Genomic DNA, 14,154 nt, shown 5'->3' with positions numbered 1-14,154 from the left:
TTTCCCCCACCCCGGACCGACATCTTGGATTAAGTTACAGAACAGATGACAGCGCTCTCTTGTTGTGGTACTGTGCAATAGACCCAGACCTTGTGGCGAACACACTGTTTCCCGCCATCTTGGTACTTGTATCATCAGCTCACGTCATGGCGGCCACCTTGGAATGCGTCACGGATGAGAGTTCCCACTGGCGGTAGTACTGTGTACTAGGTCAGTTGGAGTACAGATACCATGGCAATCACGCTTTTTACCACCATCTTGGAAAACAGTACCTGCATCATTGCCTTGAATTACGAAACAGGAGGGATGCCAGCACCATCTGGTGTTGGTACTGTGTAGTAGGTCCATTGGAGTCTGGACCTTGTGGTGAACAGACTGGATGGCTGTACTGCAACAAATTCTTTAAATAAAGACTGGTGCATGCAAAATAATAAAGACTTATGTCCAGCACAGGTCAAGTCCTCCCTTATGCTATTGCTTGGACTAGGTGGCGGTCGGGTGACTTAGGTTAGTGGAGGTAGTCCAAGTGCCTTTTATTTCATGTCATTTTCTTAGGTTAGTAGAGATACGCGAATTGACCTGTCTTATGGCCATAATTCAAACTTCGCATGGAATTTGAACTTACCGCCATTTTCTGGGGGAGGGGGTCAGATTAGTGGAGGTAGCCCAATTGACCTATCTTCCAGCCAAAATTCATACTTCCCACCAAAATTCGCCATCTTGTATGGCATCATCAGCTGATGTCACGGCCGCCATCTTGGATGACGTCAGGCGCTGTTGCCAAGTGAACACGCCACCATCTTGGATGACATTATCGTCACATCTGGCAACAATGGAGAGTGGAGCCACATCGCCCTTCTCCCCCTACTTATGTTCAGTGGTATCTGGGTATAGTTGTGCATACTAAGTGGTTGTAATGTTAGTGATTCATTTGACATTCAGGAGACCTGTCTGTTCATCCTCTGTTTTGCCTTTGTGAGCAGTAACTATGCTGAGCTTAGAGATGAACGGTGTTTGCAATATTCATTCTCAGTTACAGCCCTGCCTCACCGACGAGTACATACTCCTGTTGAACAGCTTCAGCCGTTTTAACGGGATCGCACTGCGGGCCTGGGGAATCTGGGGGGAAGCTGGATGGACATACTGGCGGGTTGCTGCGCCTGTTCAGTAGAATCTATTGGTTCTGGGTTGTTGCTTTGTGCAGTGGGGTGTGGAACATTTCCACACCTGCACACCAAGTTTAGGACGTCCGCACAGTGCAGACACACGTCAAGATCGACGCATTGTGGAAGCACTGGTGGCCAACCGAATGTCATCCAGGGGCGACATATGGGTACATGCCGCACTTACTGCGTGACCAGGGACCACTGCAAACTGTCTGCTTGCAGCAGGATTACATCATGTGTCCCTGCGACCAGGCTACCACTGACATCACGACACTGACAGACATGGCTACTCTGGTGCGTGAAAGTGTTGACTGCAAAGTGGAATAGCTCTCTGTAGTCTGCAGTGATGAGAATAGGTTCTCTCTGTATGCGAATGATGGACGGCCATGAGAACGGCGATGATTTTGTGAGCTGTCTATTCCAGAGTGTAATCGCCTGTGACACACGAGTCTTGTTCCGGGATTCATGGTGTGGAGTGCCGTCAGTTACAAGTCGTGGTCACATTTGGTGTTTCTGCGGGGTAAAGTAAGCGGTGCCTGCTACTTTGCACAGGCTGTTATCCCTGTGTTGCTACCATTTCTCCGAGAGTAGGTTGAAGGAACATGCACAGCTGTTCGTGGTTATCACACACCACCCTACTAAGAACCATGTCACGCCTTTTATAATGTACAGGAGACCATCATAAAGTGCGGTACCTTCAATGTAATTATATTACTTGAATAATAGTGTCATTCTAGTTCGTCACATTGCATAACCCTTTCAGTCACTTTCTCTATTATATTGTTGCAGTTCTTTTCATTTATAGTCCAAGTTTCATTGAAAAATGTTACTTGGCAGTGACACACCATGTGAATATTCCTTTCGTCATTAGGTTTTGCGCACCAGGAAACGCGAGGCGTGTAGGAAGAGCGAATTTGTGGTGTGCGCTCATCTGCTAGGCTAGGCTAGCCGTGCAGGCGGCTGTGTCATTGGGCGAGGTAGCGTCGATCACCTCGAGTAAATTCCGTCAAGCTGTGCAAAGTTTATTAGTCCTCTGTCTCGGTTACCCCAATAGAGTGACAACCGTGCCGATACGGCAGGCGCTTGCAGTTTTCTGTGGTACGATCCTCAGTGTGTAAGCTTTCTTCTAATAGCCCAGTCCTGCCAGGGGGGGGGGGGGGGGGGGGGGGGGGAGCGTTTCCGCGCTGGAGCTCACTTCCGAATGCTGGCCGACGGCTTTTGACAGAGCGCCAGCAACCTTGGCGGTGTGTTGAGTGTGTCAAGAGCAGCAGGGAGGCTGTGGCTGCGGCTAAAATAGCGCGGCCCCAGCTGACTGCGACGCTACGCGCCATGCCAGGACGCCTCGTAAATCTCCAGCCGTGTTTCCGAGGACAGCCGCCGCCAGACCGCCAGAATACTTCGGCCGCGTCCCGCAGTTGCGCAACTCGCCAACAAGTAGGTCAATGAATCGGCAAAAATAGCTTCGCATTTTCTCCTCTACATTTACGCTGAGGTGACAAAGGCCATCGAGTGAGACCTCGTTTTGCGCTGCATAGTGCAACAAGTGGACACGGCATGCACTCAACAAGTCGTCGGAAGTCCCAAGCAGAAACACTGTGCCGGGCTGCCTCTGTAGCTGTTCATAAGTGTTGCCGGTGCAGGATTTTGTGCACGAACCGACATGTCGAATATGTCCCATAAATGTTCGATGGGATCCATGCCGGGCATCTGCGTGACTTCATTCGAATTGTCCACTGTTGTTGTTGTTGTGGTCTTCAGTCCTGAGACTGGTTTGATGCAGCTCTCCATGCTACTCTATCCTGTGCAAGCTCCTTCATCTCCCAGTACCTACTGCAACCTACATCCTTCTGAATCTGCTTAGTGTATTCATCTCTTGGTCTCCCTCTACTGTTGTTGTTGTCCACTGTTGTTGTTGTTGTGGTCTTCAGTCCTGAGACTGGTTTGATGCACCTCTCCATGCTACTCTACCCTGTGCAAGCTTCTTCATCTCCCAGAACCTACTGCAGCCTACATCCTCCTGAATCTGCTTAGTGTATTCATCTCTTGGTCTCCCTCTACGATTTTTACCCTCCACGCTGCCCTCCAATACTAAATTGGTGATATCTCGATGTCTCAGAACATGTCCTACCAACCGATCCCTTCTTCTGGTCAAGTTGTGCCACAAGCTCCTCTTCTCCCCAATTCCATTAAATACTTCCTCATTAGTTATGTGATCTACCCATCTAATCTTCAGCCTTATTCTGTAGCACCACATTTCGAAAGCTTATATTCTCTTCTTGTCTAAGCTATTTATCGTCCACGTTTCACTTCCATACATGGCTTTCTCTGAGTCTACATTGTCCACAATGTTCTTAAAACCAATCGCGAATGACTGTGGCCTGATGACACGGTTCATTGACATCCATAAAAATTCCATCGTTGTTTGGGAACGAAAAGGTGCAAATGGTCTCGAAGTAACCGAACATAATCATTTCCTGTCAATAATCACTTCATTTGGACCAGAGCACCCAGTCCATTCCATTTAAACACAGCCCACACCACTATGGGGTCACCATCCGATTGCACAGTGAGAACGTGAATCCATGGCTTCGTGAAGTCGGCGCCACACTCAAACCCTGCCATCAGTTCCTACCACCTGAAATCGTGACTCATCTGACCAGGCCACTTTTTTCCACTCATCTACGGTCCAACGGATACATTCACAAACCCAGTAGAGACGCTGCAGGCGATGTCCTCCAGGTAGCAAAGGCATTCGCGTCGGTGGTCTGTTCCCATAGCCCATTAACGCCAAGTTTCGCTGCACTGTCCTAGCGGATACCTTCGTCGTATGTTCCAAATTGATCTCTGCGGTTCATTCACGCAGTGTAGTTTTCTGTTAGCACTGACAACTCTACAGAAAGCCACTGCTCTCGGTCATTAACCGAAGGCCTTCGGCTACTGCGTTGTCCACGGTGGTAGGTGATGCCTGAAATGCGGTATTCTCGGCACACTCTTGACACGGTCGATGGCGGAATATGGAATTCCCAAACAATTTCCGACATGGAATGTCCTATGCGCCTAGCTCCAACTACCATTCCGCGTGCGAAGTACGTTAATTTCCGTCATCTGTCTATAAACACACTTAAGACCTTTTCACATCAATCATCTGAGTACAAATGACAGCGGCGCCTATGCACCGCCCTATTACACCTTTTGTGCGCTATACTACTGCCATCTGTGATCTGCATATCGCTATCCCATGACGTTTATCATCTCAGTACAGATGGGCAAACTGAAACACGTAACTGTTTTTAGGTTAGAGAATTCCCTCCCTAGGCCCGACAAGACGCCTCCTGAGACGCGGCAAGGCAGGAGTAGGCAAAATGCAACAAGGAATAACAATATTAATGTGCTAATAGTAAACTGCAGGAGCGTCTATAGAAAGGTCCCAGAACTGCTCTCATTAATAAACGGTCACAACGCCCATATAGTACTAGGAACAGAAAGTTGGCTGAAACCAGACGTAAACAGTAATGAAATCCTAAACTCTGACTGGAATGTATACCGCAGAGATAGGCTGGACAGTGAAGGGGGAGGCGTGTTTATAGCGATAAGAAGTGCAATAGTATCGAAGGAAATTGAGGGAGATTCTAATTGTGAAATGATTTGGGTGAAGGTCACGGTTAAAGCAGGCTCAGACATGGTAATTGGATGTCTCTATAGGCCCCCGGGCTCAGCAGCTGTTGTGGCTCAGCACCTGAAGAATAATTTGGAAAATATTTCGAGTAGATTTCCCCACCATGTTATAGTTCTGGGTGGAGATTTTAATTTGCCGGATATAGACTGGGAGACTCAAACGTTCATAACGGGTGGCAGGGACAAAGAATCCAGTGAAATATTTTTAAGTGCTTTATCTGAAAACTACCTTGAGCAGTTAAACAGAAAACCGACTCGTGGCGATAATATATTAGACCTTCTGGTGACAAACAGACCCGAACTATTTGAATCAGTTAATGCAGAACAGGGAATCAGCGATCATAAAGCGGTTACTGCGTCGATGATTTCAGCCGTAAATAGAAATATTAAAAAAGGTAGGAAGATTTTTCTGTTTAGCAAAAGTGACAAAAAGCAGATTATAGAGTACCTGACGGCTCAACACAAAAGTTTTGTCTCAAGTGCAGATAGTGTTGAGGATCAGTGGACAAAGTTCAAAACCATGGTACAATATGCGTTAGATGAGTATGTACCAAGCAAGATCATAAGAGATGGAAAAGAGCCACCGTGGTACAACAACCGAGTTAGAAAACTGCTGCGGAAGCAAAGGGAACTTCACAGCAAACATAAACATAGCCAAAGCCTTGCAGACAAACAAAAATTACGCGAAGCGAAATGTAGTGTGAGGAGGGCTATGCGAGAGGCTTTCAGTGAATTCGAAAGTAAAGTTCTATGTACTGACTTGGCAGAAAATCCTAAGAAATTTTGGTCCTATGTCAAAGAGGTAGGTGGATCAAAACACAATGTCCAGACACTCTGTGACCAAAATGGTACTGAAACAGAGGATGACAGACTAAAGGCCGAATTACTAAATGTCTTCTTCCAAAGCTGTTTCACAGAGGAAGACTGCACTGTGCTTCCTTATCTAGATTGTCGCACAGTTGACAAAATGGTAGATATCGAAGTAGACGACAGAGGGATAGAGAAACAATTAAAATCGCTCAAAAGAGGAATGGCCGCTGGTCCTGATGGGATACCAGTTCGATTTTACACAGAGTACGCGAAGGAACTTGCCCCCCTTCTTGCAGCGGTGTACCGTAGGTCTCTAGAAGAGCGAAGCGTTCCAAAGGATTGGAAAAGGGCACAGGTCATCCCCGTTCTCAAGAAGGGACGTCGAACAGATGTGCAGAACTATAGACCTATATCTCTAACGTCGATCAGTTGTAGAATTTTGGAACACGTATTATGTTCGAGTATAATGTCTTTTCTGGAGACTAGAAATCTACTCTGTAGGAATCAGCATGGGTTTCGAAAAAGACGATCGTGTGAAACCCAGCTCGCGCTATTCGTCCACGAGACTCAGAGGGCCTTAGACACGGGTTCACAGGTGGATGCCGTGTTTCTTGACTTCCGCAAGGCGTTTGACACAGTTCCCCCACAGTCGTTTAATGAACAAAGTAAGAGCATACGGACTATCAGATCAATTGTGTGATTGGATTGAGCAGTTCCTAGATAACAGAACGCAGCACGTCATTCTCAATGGAGAGAAGTCTTCCGAAGTAAGAGTGATTTCAGGTGTGCCGCAGGGGAGTGTCATAGGACCGTTGCTGTTCACAATATAAATAAATGACCTGGTGGATGACATCGGAAGTTCACTGAGGCTTTTTGCAGATGATGCTGTGGTGTATCGAGAGGTTGCAACAATGGAAAATTGTACTGAAATGCAGGAGGATCTGCAGCGAATTGACGCATGGTGCACGGAATGGCAATTGAATCTCAATGTAGCGAAGTGTAATGTGATGCGAATACATAGAAAGATAGGTCCCTTATCATTTAGCTACAAAATAGCAGGTCAGCAACTGGAAGCAGTTAATTCCATAAATTATCTGGGAGTACGCATTAGGAGTGATTTAAAATGGAATGATCATATAAAGTTGATCGTCGGTAAAGCAGATGCCAGACTGAGATTCATTGGAAGAATCCTAAGGAAATGTAATCCGACAACAAAGGAAGTAGGTTACAGTACACTTGTTCGCCCAATGCTTGAATACTGCTCAGCAGTGTGGGATCCGCACCAGGTAGGGTTGATAGAAGAGATAGAGAAGATCCAACGGAGAGCAGCGCGCTTCGTTACAGGATCATTTAGTAATTGCGAAAGCGTTACGGAGATGATAGATAAACTCCAGTGGAAGACTCTGCAGGAGAGACGCTCAGTAGCTCGGTACGGGCTTTTGTTAAAGTTTCGAGAACATACCTTCACCGAAGAGTCAAGCAGTATATTGCTCCCTCCTACGTATATCTCGCGAAGAGACCATGAGGATAAAATCAGAGAGATTAGAGCCCACACAGAAGCATACCGACAATCCTTCTTTCCACGTACAATACGAGACTGGAATAGAAGGGAGAACCGATAGAGGTACTCAGGGTACCCTCCGCCACACACCGTTAGGTGGCTTGCGGAGTACGGGTGTAGATGTAGATGTGTAGATGTAGATGTAGATACACAACAATGTAATGTTTCGATACGCTGTTTCGAAACAGTGAAGCAGTTTGTGTTTTGTAATCGAATAGACCTATACATTTTATCATCTTGAATGTCTAGTATGTCCATATAAACACAAATGTGGTGCGAGAGCGCTAATCATATCGCAGAAAGTATGAAACTTTCAACTTAGGTGTCTTGGCAGTTTCGTGTTTCCTGCAGCAAATGCGCTGCTTTCGTGTCGTGTGACTTCCATACTTTTCAACTGGATGAGGACAGAGTTTGTATGTTTGACTTTGCCAAACTCGTTTCCCTGTATTTTAGCTCCCAATTTTGATAGGTTTTATGAATGAAAATCCGTATGTGATCTTGAAAAGGCATATCATGAGATGTAATTTATTGAGATTGCATTCTGGGAAGTGAGGCACTGAATTAACATTTATGAATGTGCCACCTGTCTTAAAGTTAAATTTTCCGTTGTTTGTCACACAGAGCAGGCCTGCAAAGTGACTGATGCATGCAGATCAAAAAATTACAGTGACAGACTGGAGCATATAACGCAATGGTCAAGTATGGTAGTTTTTCATCAAACATTGACAAGTCAGCTGTATATAGATATTAATATGTACACTTGATAGAACCGGAAAACATATTAAAATATTTTAAGGTAACTGAAATGCCGAGATACGTTTCCTTGAAGTATAAAATTCAGACTAAAAATTAAAACAGTTCATACAGTGCAATGCCCTTGTGATACCTACATCATGGCAGGTCTGGCTTTACACCACTTACAATTCTTGCTAAAGAAGTTTGTTTGATGTACAGTCATATGGAGATCACTCAAATACTCACAGCAAGCTGATATATTTTCATTTTATTGTCAACTTCCCCAGGAAATCAGAGATGAAGTTAAGTTGCTGTTGGAACGCAATTTTTATCACAGTATCCGAACAACAAAAACAAAAATATATACATACATAAATCATATTATTATTCTCAAACACATAAATAAATGTACTTAAAAATTAAACTCACTGAATGGTGAACAAAAACGTGTCTTCTGTGTGCAACAAATTTGAGAAATATGTTCTTGTAAGGTAGCTATATGTAAGATTTAGTGGACTAAACAAAATACAGTCGCATACAAATTCATGCACATTGTCCAGAGAATAACAAAATCAATATAAATTTTACTGTTTCATTTCTGAGTAGATCTACTGTACCTGTTCTAAGTTGTAGTTTAAAAATATCATTTTTGATACTTTTTCGCTTGAAGTACGGGATCGTCTGTCTGTTATTGTCTGCTCCTGCTTTGGAAATATGCGCTCACATAGAACAGAGGTGGCCATAATACAAAAACATTTCATTATTTCAAACAGCGAAGGAAACAACACGTGATTTTCTTTCCATCACAGCGATAGATCACGTGATCTGGCATCTTCATATATTTATCAAGTTCTACTATACTTGTAGCACGTGGATTGTCTATACTTTGGATCAACCCTCCTACAGCTTGGTCAAAATCTTGCCAAATGTTGCCACTGCTAGAGTTGAATGTCCTCACCTCAACTCGTTTGGCTGGTGGTGGATTGTCTATAGAACAGCTTGTGGGTTTAAGTCGCATTAAACAACACTCGTTAATTATGGCATCTTTTGTTTCTTTTAATCGCTGCCCAGTTTTTGGAAATCCATGCTTCGTAAAGAGAGGATCCAATAATGTTGCTCCGCAAGCAATTGCTTTATCTGCAAACTTTTAAACGAGGCGCATACAGATTCCATAGTCAAGTTTAGCAATTACTGTTCTAATGGCTTCATTGCTGTAATCTGAGTTTTTCATTCTCAGACATTGACTTTGTAAACCTTTTCTTAATAAGACAACTTTTGACAAGTTTACATTTCTTTTGCTGCTAATTTCTGTTGTGACTTGCTCAGAAGGAGATTGTATTTCACAAGATTTTTCAATGACTGATCGGTCTTCATTGGTCAGTTTTGTCTGTGAATCCAAGCTGAGGAAGGTGAGGGTGCAAAGGATGTTAAATTTTCAAAAGCCTGTCAACAATTTCATACATGCAATTCCATCTCGTAGGGTAATCTTGTTTCGGCGTTAAAATGCGGAAGCCCATTTGCTCCAGAATACTGTATAATTTCTCAAATGCTCGAGGACTTCTTTTGAAAAATTCCACTATTGACTTCGCTTTTGTCCTTGGCTGTGTAATTGGTTCATAGCTTACTTGCACAATTAAATTCGGTGTATGGGCAAAACAAGGTATATGCCACCATTTGCACATCATCACTGCCTTCACCGTATTAGGTGTATTATCTGTAGTGCAAGCTATAATTTTATAGGTAATACCCCAAGCTGAAGTTACATTTTGTAATTCACTGTAAATGTTTCCAGCTCTATGTTTGTTATGGAATTTAAAACTAGATAACAAATATGACTTCAGATAGCAGTTTTCATCAATGAAGTGAGCAGTCACTGCAATATAATTCTCATTTTTCACTGATGTCCATCAAGCAGTCGTAAAGCAGATGGAGGATGCAGCTTGCACTACAGATCTTACTCACATTAGTGTGTTCTCGAACATTTGAGAGAGTAAGTTTTTGGAGACGGTTTTTCTACTGGGAAGTACACAGTTTTCATTTAATAAATAACTCATTTTTCTAAACTCTAGACTCTCAACTACATTAAACGGAAGATATTCTTTAACAACAAGTCTTAAAATCTGTTCGTCTATTATGGCTCGCTTGGATGAAGGCACTGGTCTTGGTACAGATCCAGTAATGTTTGTTTGTCTACCACAGCTACCCAGAACTGTATCAGCAGATACCTGAACAGTTGCTGTGGACGTTGAACTGACTTCGTCACTGCCCAGATTCATAAGAACTGGTTTCGAACGAGTTTCACTTAAATTAACTGTTGGTTGTTTATGTCGCAAATGTCTGTTTAAGCAAGAGGTTGAAATACTTTTAAATGACAACACTGCCGAGCACAAGTTACACTTAATTTCCTCAGGATTCATCTTCATAAAGTAATACCACACCGTGATTCGTAACGCCATAGCTGAAGACAGAAGAACCACCACGAACGGAACTGGAGGTGGGAGCAAACTATAGAAACAACGGATACGCTACTGGGATTGCCACATTCTGTTAGTATGGGTAATATACCCATCCTGCCAATTTCCATGCACACAAAAGGAATCAGTGTGGATAATAGGCACAGTGACTATAGACTCACAAATAAAGCCAAGTAAATCGAATAAATAACAAAATATAACAGAAAAATTTTTTGTCTTTCAAGGTGTTTCGAAACATCATTGTAAATTCACTATGATTCCCAGCCCTTCCCGTTCACCATTACACTATCAGTGATACGTCAAACAGATTGCTTAAAATTATACCTACATCAAATTTATGTATATATCTAATAACTGTCACTCTACGCCTTCTTTTTATTCAAAATGTTGTAGGCTTACTTGCGTTTCTTAATATGATTACGGTACTGTACATGAACAGAGAAGCGTATGTTATAAAAATGTGTAATTTAACTGAATGATTTTCACACATTTATTATTTTGAATGTAAATAGAGTGCGTTATTTTATTGTTTGGTTAGTGTTTATAAAGCAGATGTTACACCATTTCGGACTAGGGCAGTTAGCTAGAAACGAAGCTTTATTTTCGGAGATCTTAAGCTTCTTGCTATTGCTTGTCGAAAAGATTTCGACGCTCTTGAAAGTGTTTCATGAAGTGGTTTGCTAAATGTGTTTCAATATCTGTGCTGGGCACGAATCTCATCCGACATACAGCGGAATGAAACATCACTGTTTCGATACAATTAGTCCGTTCTAAGCACAGGTGGGCTGAAACAGCCTTATTTTGAAACAACAATACAGCTTTTGTGTCTGGCTCGAAATCGAATCTGGTCCGGTTATCCGAGACAGAGGCGGAATGAAACACAACTGTTTCGAAACAGTGAACCACAGCCGTTCCGAAACACTGAAACAGTTCCACGTATCGATACACTGTATCGAAACATAGAAACAGTGGCGAAGTCTACATCTCAGTACTGCCCAAGTCACTGTAAGTTATGTTGCAGAGGCTAACAGCCTACCTGTTTCAAGGCATCACCACACCTTGCCTATATATTGAAAGATATCAATTTGCCACACTGGCTGATATTGTTGCGATTAAACCATCCTTTATTTTGCGTTGTTCACTAGTACGTAGTTTCGGCTGTGTAGCCATTCTGAGGTATCTGCAATACATATCAGATATAGCGCATTTAAAACTTAAAGCAACCATTGCATGTTTTGTCGACAGAGTTAAAAACAGAACCGGGTAAATGCATTACTTTGGCCAGCGTACTTTTCTATGTCACATAATTTTAGAAATAGTGCTTGGCTGGACTGACATACAATAAAATAAGCATGAATTGAGTAAAATTAAAAACTGTAAGTACACAGAAAGGGGGGGGGTATATCATACGATAAAATATTTAACAACGCTGCTGGACTTAAACTGCTGCTTTTGTAACTCCTGGTATCATAATTATATGGGGAAAATACTACAGATAGACGATCCAAAAAAATACGTATTCAAGATGCAGTAATGAATTTACCAAATACAAACTTCAAACCATGGAAACTGACATGGAACAACAACTATGTAAGAGAACAGAGCACGTTTAATGTGACACACATATGGATAAAGGACTGGAAGAACTCGGTGGTCATCAACTAATGAAGACTTGTCGACAGCCAGAGTTCTGACAATGGAGTTGTCGCGTCCCAAGCGTGGGTTTTGCGAGGGATTGAGCGACACGGTTCGTAAACGGGAATTAGCCGGTTGACCTAATTGAGAGGGAGACTTTTGATCTGGCTAAGATGTTAAATTCCCTGGTGTGAAGGTACAAGGCTAGGATGTTGGTAGAAGTAAACTCGTATGGACGTTATAAAAGTTCTAATTTATTCATAAAGAATACAGATCACCCTAACTGCGTAGTGATTGTACCTACAGAATAGTCAAGCCCATTACAGAGACGGTGACTGACTTCCACCGTTCTGGCTGCCTGATAGAACTTTTCAGCACTTTGCTGCCCACACTAGCACCCTACGTCAGAGTCCCGCGGTCGCTGCCTAAACGCTCATCGGCGACTATCTCCAACTGTCTGCCTGCAGCCCGCCCTCAGCCCAAGTCGGCTGCTACTCACGCTGACTACCGTCGCTGCCTAAACCCGAGAGAGAGAGATCCCCGGAGCGGCGTGCCCTCTCATGAAGTTTCTCTTGGTGGCCCGTGTCACGTACATCTCGATTTGGTTCCATGTTTGTGTTGTCAAATTCGTGCAGTATCCTCGTTTGACACGCCAGGTTGATATTCCTGGGCAAGGATGACACCTAATGGCTCTTCTCACCCTTAGCTACCAGAGAACATCGAACTATGATTTACTGTCGCTTGACAGTGGGCATCCGCCAGGGAATGTTGATAGGCGTCGTTGAAGTCTGCCAGTTTCTCTGGACAGTATGTGTCAAAAGGCTCCACGCCCCTTGTGTTGTTACATTCTTGAGTTATCCTCAATTGGCTCGCCGGTTTGATATTCCTGGGCAAGGATGACACTTAGTGGCTCTTCTTTGTGCCACCCTTAGCAAACAGAGAACACCGAACCATGATTTACTGTCGCTTGACAATGGGCTTCCGCCAAGAAATGTTGATAGGCGTCGTTGACGTCTGCAAGTTTCTCTGGACAGTACCTGTCAAAAGGCTCCACGCCCCTTTATCCCCTGTCTTCTGTCGTTTCACCGCGCCGTCTCGTCACGGTCGCGTGCGTGTGGTGCGTTGCCAGCAGATGGATTTCCGCGCGGTGGACCGCTCGCCCATCTCAGGTCATCGCCTCCACGGAGGGTCGCACTGGTGCGGCCAGCCGTTAGCTCCGGGTGCAAGGAAAAGTGTTTGCCGCGTACCCTTCTTTTGTTGTGACCGCGCTCCTGAAGTGGCCAGGTTGACAGTGCGTCCTGCTGGGAAACCCGCCTGTTTACAACTAGTCCTCCTCGCTGCTCCCGCTGTCTCGTAAGAGTTTAGCCGGTTAACTTTCACTTTCTCAACTGACTTCACAGAAATTGTTCATCATAGTTATGTGATTACAAAACGTCATACGTAATACCACTTAGTATTGTCTTTCACAATTTTTAAGAACAAAAGTGAGACTTAATTTTTTTTAAATAAAAAAGTTAGATGAATCGACAATATAAAAATAAAAGTTAAATGACTTGACAATATAAAAAATAAAAGTGCAGTGACTTCACAGTATAAAAATAAAAATTAAATGAACTGGCAATATAATATCTAAATCCACATCACTAATGTGGTTCACTTGCGTTTTAATAAATCGAATGCTACTTATTAAATCACTAAAATGAGTAGGATTATGCCTTATGCAAGTATAGGTCAGGGCAGCATAGGTTTCACATGTTATTTACACACACACATGCACACCTGTTGTCTATACCACAAACTAACTACCCATGAACATGTATTACTCAAAATTCTACTTCAATCCACTACTAGTTAATCCAACAAGCTACTTCAATACTACTTCAACACAGTGTTTCTACCACTGCAACATTGTTCTAATTCGTTCTCTTCTTCACGCTCGCGGCATATGTCTTGTCACATGATAAATATGGAGAAACTTTCCTTAAACATACATAGTAAAAAGAACAATGGTTATTTGCACGACAAAACATTTATACCAGTTGACACACCTGATAAGAGACTCGCAATTATACATTTACCATACTCATATGTTCATACA

This window comes from Schistocerca gregaria, chromosome 7 (assembly GCF_023897955.1).
Source record: "Schistocerca gregaria isolate iqSchGreg1 chromosome 7, iqSchGreg1.2, whole genome shotgun sequence".
NCBI classification, from domain to species: domain Eukaryota; kingdom Metazoa; phylum Arthropoda; class Insecta; order Orthoptera; family Acrididae; genus Schistocerca; species Schistocerca gregaria.
This window is presented reverse-complemented; position numbering follows the sequence as displayed.